General features: G+C 34.8%; 1 non-coding gene across 1 annotated transcript; it reads right to left on the bottom strand.

Moving 5' to 3' along the window:
* Positions 1-6,530: 6,530 nt before the first annotated feature.
* LOC148579835 (small nucleolar RNA R71) lies at positions 6,531-6,638 on the bottom strand. Its single transcript, XR_015899539.1, has one exon. It is a non-coding gene; the product is annotated as a small nucleolar RNA R71 (small nucleolar RNA).
* Between the last annotated feature and the right edge of the window lie 317 nt (positions 6,639-6,955).

Raw genomic sequence — 6,955 nt, 5'->3', positions numbered from 1 at the left:
GAGGTAGGAGTATGCACTTGTAAGTCATAAGCTAACATGGTTATTTTTAACCCTAACTCACTAGCTTTCTCAAATGATATGAATGAATGTGACGCTCCAGTATCAAGCAAAGCAACTAAAGTTTTACCACCAATTTTGCAGTTACCTCTGCTCAGTGCATCAGACCTCTCGGCGCCATTAGTCGACATAGTAAACATATGTCCTTGCTGCTGAGCTCTCCTGGTATCTGACTTCTTTTTCGGACAGTTCCAAGACATATGCCCAGCTCCAGCACAGAAATAACACAAACCCAGTGCAGCTCGGCACGGAGTTCCCGGATGGTAGCTTCTGCACCTGTTGCAAGTCATTTCATTTTGAGGCTGCTTCCTAAACCTTCTTCCCTGATGGTTGTTGTTATTAAGTCTCCGGAAGTTGTTCTGGCCCTGTGGTTGTTGAGGAACATAACCTCCTCACTTGAAAGTCTGACCCCTAGGTGCAAAGTTTTTTCCTTCATTCCATTGAAAAGGTACTATGTGACTTTGACAATGACCAAAAGCATGGGATTGGATTTTTGTACTAAAAATAGGATTGATGTTGCAAGTATAGTCCAAACCCAACCATCGATCATCAATCAAATTATAATCTTAAAGATGTCACAATCAACACAAAATAACCGGGAGTTTTAAATTCCCAAGTCATCTTCCCTAGGAACTAATGCCAATAAGTGCACAATTTTGGTTGTGAAGATCAAACGGGTTTTCAATGGTTGAGAGCAAACAAAATAAAAGAATTAAAGAACAAGACAAAATTGCAATTAATAAACTAATGAAAGAATAAAAGAAATATGTATGTAATATAAACAAGTAAGACTCAAAATTGGTGGAAAAGTGGGTTAAAACATAAATGAAACCTTGACTTGGAATGAGTCATGGAATCCCTTCCTTGCCATAACCACAACTATGATAATTGTGATGGATTAATCTCACTAAGTCAACCCTTAACATCGGAGAGTAAGTTAAATGAGCATAAGTGTTCTTAACCCACAGATCCTAGCTTGCTTGCTAATTACCTTAGCAACAAATTAGCGTTAGTGGGAACAAGAACAATTAACAACCCAAGAATTATCACTAAATGTTGGACATTATGGCTCTAGTAATCCATAAAGTCATTTTTCCCAAGTCAAGGGGTGGAAATTACCCCATAATCAAAATTGGCATTTCATCATACACATAGAGGGCATAAACATAAAACATGGCAAAATTGATAAATTAAAGAAAGCTATGAACCACAAATGCTCAAAATCAATAAAAGCAACTCAAACAAACATGCAATAATCATCAAACATCAAATTAACCAACTAGAAATCCAAAATTGCAAAACTACGTATATATTGACAAGAAAAATGAAAATAAAAGAAAGTGTAGAACAAGTGTAGTAATTAAAAGAGAAATTAAAGAAATACTTACAATGAGATAGCAAAATCTAAGACCAAAATTGAACTATAAAATGCTACAAACCCTAATTAATCCTAAGGAAATTTGAGAGAAAACCTAAACTAAACTACCCTAAAACTACTCCTAAAAACTATTCTATGAAGTATGGTATGTATGGTATGATATATGGTTGCTTCCCCCTTCAAATATGCCCCAAAGCCTTCAAAAATGGGCCAAAAAGCCCCCAAAATGCGAGTCCACATGACTTTTTAATGGAGGCATGCGCTGGTACCTGTGCGTACGCACAGGTCTGTGCATGGGTACACTTGCTGATTTTCCTCCTGTGCGTGGGCACAGGTGTTGATTTCCATTCTGCCCTGAGCATGGGCACAGCCTGTGCGTGGGCATAGATCCTGATTTTTACCCTGCCTTGTGCGTAGGCACAGAAGGTGTGCGTGGGCACAGGCTGAAATGCTTTTCTCCTTTTATTTTCTTCATGCTTTCTCCCTTTTTACATGCTTTCTTCCACTTCTACCAAACTATTCTTGCCTCTAGGACCTGAAATCACTCAACAAATATATCACGACATCGAATGGAATAAAAGTGGGATTAAATTGCTCAATTTAAGCACAAAAATGCATGTTTTCACATTTAGGTTCAATTTAGGGATCAAACACAAAAGTATGCTATTTTGGTGAATAAGTGTGAGTTTATGTGATGAAATCCATCCAATTATAGCCAAAATATATCATCAAATATGGATTCATCAGACTTCCTTTTTCTAATGCTGCCTTTCTCACACAATCCTTGACAACTCTACTCTTATTCACCAGTTCAGAGAAGATCCGGATTTTCATTGGTCCTACTGTGCCCAGAATATCACTCCAGAGTCCTCCTTCATATTTAATACACTTTCACTCCTCAAAATCTCCCGGAGCTCCCTGACAAATTTATGAGCGGATAATTTATACGCTTTTTGGCATTGTTTTTACATAGATTTTAGTATGATTTAATTAGTTTTTAGTATATTTTTATTAGTTTTTAAATAAAAATCACATTTCTAGACTTTACTATGAGTTTGTGTGTTTTTCTGGGATTTCAGATAATTTCTGGCTGAAATTGAGGGACTTGATCAAAAATCAGATTCAGAGGCTGAAGAAGGACTGCAGATGCTGTTGGATTCTGACCACCCTACACTCAAAATGGATTTTCTGGAGCTACAAAAGCTCAAATAGCACTCTCTCAATTGCTTTGGAAAGTAGACATCCAGGGCTTTCCAGCAATATATAATAGTCCATACTTTGCCCGAGTTTAGATGACACAAACTGGAGTTCAACGCCATCTTTCTGCCCTATTTTGGAGTTAAACGCCAAAAACAGGTTGCAAAGCAGAGTTAAACGCCAGAAACAGGTTAAAAACTGGCGTTTAACTCCAAGGAAGACCTCTACACATGAAAGCTTCAACGCTCAGCCCAAGCACACACCAAGTGGGCCCGGAAGTGGATTTCTGCATCAGTTACTTATTTCTGTAACCCTAGTAACTAGTTTAGTATAAATAGAACTTTTTACTATGGTATTGACATCTTTTGATCATGTTTTGATGATTGAACCCTCTTTGGGAGGCTGGCCATTCGGCCATGCCTGGACCATTATCACTTATGTATTTTCAACGGTAGAGTTTCTACACACCATAGATCAAGGTGTGGAGCTCTGCTGTTCCTCATGAATTAATGCAAAGTACTATTGTTTTTCTATTCAATTCAAGCCTATTTCTTCTCTAAGATATTCATTCGCACACAAGAACATGATAAATGTGATGATTATGTGACGCTCATCATCATTCTCACTTATGAATGTGTGCCTGACAAACACTTCTGTTCTACATGTAAACAAGCTTGAATGTGTATCTCTTAGCCTCCTGATCTATGATCAGAGTCTTCGTGGTATAGGCTAAAATTATTGGCGGCCATTCTTGAGATCCGAAAAGTCTAAACCTTGTCTGTGGTATTCTGAGTAGGATCTGGGAAGGGATGGCTGTGACAAGCTTCAAACTCGCGAGTGCTAGGCGTAGTGACAGACGCAAAAGGATTACTGAATCCTATTCCAGCATTATCGAGAACCGATAGATGATTAGCCGTGCGGTGACAGCGCATTTTGGACCATTTTCACTGAGAGGACAGGATGTAGCCATTGACAACGGTGATGCCCAACATACAGCTTGCCATAGAAAGGAGTATGAAGGATTGGATGAAGACAGTAGGAAAGCAGAGGTTCAGAAGGAACAAAAGCATTTCCATACGCTTATCTGAAATTCTCACCAATAAACTACATAAGTATCTTTATCCTATTTTACGTTTTATTTATCTTTTAATTATCTTTTGATTATTAAAACTCTATAACCATTTGAATCCGCCTGACTGAGATTTACAAGGTGACCAAAGCTTGCTTCAAGCCGACAATCTCCATGGGATCGACCCTTACTCACGTAAGGTTTATTACTTGGACGACCCAGTGCACTTGCTGGTTAGTTGTGCGAAGTTGTGACAAAGAACTGAAATTATGAACGTGCGTATTAAGTTTTTGACGCCGTTACCAAGGAATGAACGATCACGATTTTGCATACCAAGTTTTTGACACCATTGCCGGGGATTGTTCGAGTTTGGACAACTGACGATTCATCTTGTTGCTCAGATTAGGTAATTTTTTTAAGCTTTTTGTTTTTATTCTTTTATTTTCGAAAAATTTTTCAAAAAAAAAATTTATAAATTATTCAATGTTCTTCAGAATTTTAAAGAATGAATTCTAGAGTTTCATGGTGATTTGCTGAATCCTAGCTGGCTGTTAAGCCATGTCTAATCCTTTGGACCGAGGTTTCAACCATCATTAGAGAAGAGCTTCTTTGTCTTTCTCAACAATTTAGCTTTTGTATGTAATGATCTGCTAAAGCATGGCTGGCCATTGGCCATGTCTAGTGTTTTGGACCGGAGCTTTCACTGAAAGCTTGGCTGGCTAGTAAGCCATGTCTAATTCCTGGACTGGAGCTTTAGACTAACATTGCATGATTCCTGGAATTCTCATTAAAAATTTTGAAATCCTTATTTTTCTTTTCCAATTAATTTTCGAAAAATCCAAAAAAAATTAATAAAATCATAAAAACCAAAAATTTTTATGTTTCTTGTTTGAGCTTAGTGTCAATTTTAAAGTTTGGTGTCAATTGCATTCTTTTATTTTTCTTAAAAATTTTCGAAAAACTCATGCATTTGTTCTTCATAATCTTCAAGTTGTTCTTGATGATTTTTCTTGTTTGATCTTTGCATTTTCATGTTTGGTATCTTTTCTTGTTTTTCATATGCATTTTAGAATTATTAGTGTCTATAGAATAAAATTTTTAAGTTTGGTGTCTTGCATGTTTTCCTTTTCTTAAAAATTTTCAAAAATAAGTTCTTGGTGTTTATCTTGACATTCAAAGTGTTCTTGGTGTTCATCTTAATATTCAAAGTGTTCTTGCATGCATCATGTGTTTTGATTCATAATTTTCATGTTTTGAGTCTTTTGGTTGTTTTTCTCTTCCCTCATTAAAAATACAAAAATCAAAAAAATATCTTTTCCTTATTTCACTTATAATCTTCGAAAATTTGGTTTGATTTAGTCAAAAAGTTTTTAAATTTAATTGGTTCTTATGAATCAAATCAAATTTTCAATTTAAAAATTCTATCTTTTTTCAAATCTTTTTCAAAAAAATCAAATCGTTTTTCATTTTTTTCTTTCATAATTTCAAAATTTTCAAAATTTATTTTCAAAATATTTTTCTTATTTCTATTTCATATTTTCGAAATTAATGGTAACAATTAATGTGATTGATTCAAAAATTTTAAGTTTGTTACTTGCCTAGTAAGAAAGGTTTAATCTTTAAATTTTAAAATCATATCTTTTTGTTTCTTGTTAGCCAAGTAATCAACTTTAATTTTCAAAATCAAATCTTTTTAAATTTCTTTTTCAAATCTTTTTCAAAATAAATTTCAATCACATCTTTTTAAAAATTAATTTCAAAATCTTTTCTAACTTCTTATCTTTTCAAAATTTGATTTTCAAATCTTTTTCAATTAACTACTTGTTTTTTTTGTTTGATTTTAAAAGTTTCTATTTCAATAATATCTTTTTCAAAACCACCTAACTAATTTTCTCTCTCTAATTTTCGAAAACTCCTTCCCCCTTTTTTCAAAATTCTTTTCATTAACTAATTATTTTAAATTTCAATTTAATTTAATTTTCATTTTTTATTTTTGAATTATAACTAATATTTAAAATAAAAACAAAAATATTTTATTTTATTTTATTTAATTTTCAAATTTTAACTTTAATTTTTATTTTTAATTTATTTAATTTTTGAATTCTTCCTTCTCCTTCTAATTATTTATTTATTTACTAACACTTCTCTTCTACTCAAAAATTCAAACCAACTCTTCTCCTCTGTGTTCGAATTCTTATCTTTTCTTTCTTCCATCCTTCCCTTCTTCTACTCACATAAAGGAACCTCTCTACTGTGGCAAAGAGGATCCCTATTATTTTCTGTTCTCTTCTTTTTCATATGAGTAGGAACAAGGATAAGAACATTCGTGTTGAAGCTGATCCTGAACCTGAAAGGACTCTGAAGAGGAAGCTAAGGGAAGCTAAAGCACAACTCTCTGGAGAAAATCTTACTGAAATTTTTGAAAAAGAAGGAGACATGGCCGAAAATAATAATAATGGTGGAGATGCAAGGAAGATGCTTGGTGACTTTATTGCACCAAAATTCCAACTTCCATGGAAGAAGCATCTCAATCCCTGCCATTGGAGCAAACAATTTTGAGCTAAAGCCTCAATTAGTTTCTCTGATGCAACAGAATTGCAAGTTTTATGGACTTCCATTAGAAGATCCTTTTCAGTTCTTAACTGAATTCTTGCAGATCTGTGATACTGTTAAGACCAATGGGGTTGATCCCGGCTTATGCTTTTCCCGTTTACTGTAAGAGACAGAGCTAGAATATGGTTGGACTCTCAACCTAAAGATAGCCTGAACTCTTGGGATAAGCTGGTCACGGCTTTCTTAGCCAAGTTATTTCCTCCTCAAAAGCTTAGCAAGCTAGGAGTGGATATTCAAACCTTCAAACAGAAAGAAGGTGAATCCCTCTATGAAGCTTGGGAGAGATACAAGCAACTAACCAAAAAGTGTCCTTCTAACATGCTTTCAGAATGGACCATCTTGGATATATTCTATGATGGTCTGTCTGAATTATCTAAGATGTCATTAGACCATTCTGCAGGTGGATCCATTCACCTAAAGAAAACACCTGCAGAAGCTCAGGAACTCATTGACATGGTTACAAATAACCAGTTCATGTACACTTCTGAAAGGAATCCTGTGAGTAATGGGACGCCTCAGAGGAAGGGAATTCTTGAAATTGATACTTTAAATGCCATATTGGCCCAGAATAAAATATTGACTCAGCAAGTCAATATGATTTTTCAGAGTCTGAATGGATTGCAAGCTGCATCCAACAATAC

Source organism: Arachis ipaensis, chromosome B10 (assembly GCF_059453495.1).
Source record: "Arachis ipaensis isolate K30076 ecotype BB chromosome B10, ASM5945349v1, whole genome shotgun sequence".
NCBI classification, from domain to species: domain Eukaryota; kingdom Viridiplantae; phylum Streptophyta; class Magnoliopsida; order Fabales; family Fabaceae; genus Arachis; species Arachis ipaensis.
The sequence above is the reverse complement of the archived record's forward strand: the minus strand, read 5'-3'. Positions and strand labels throughout refer to the sequence as shown.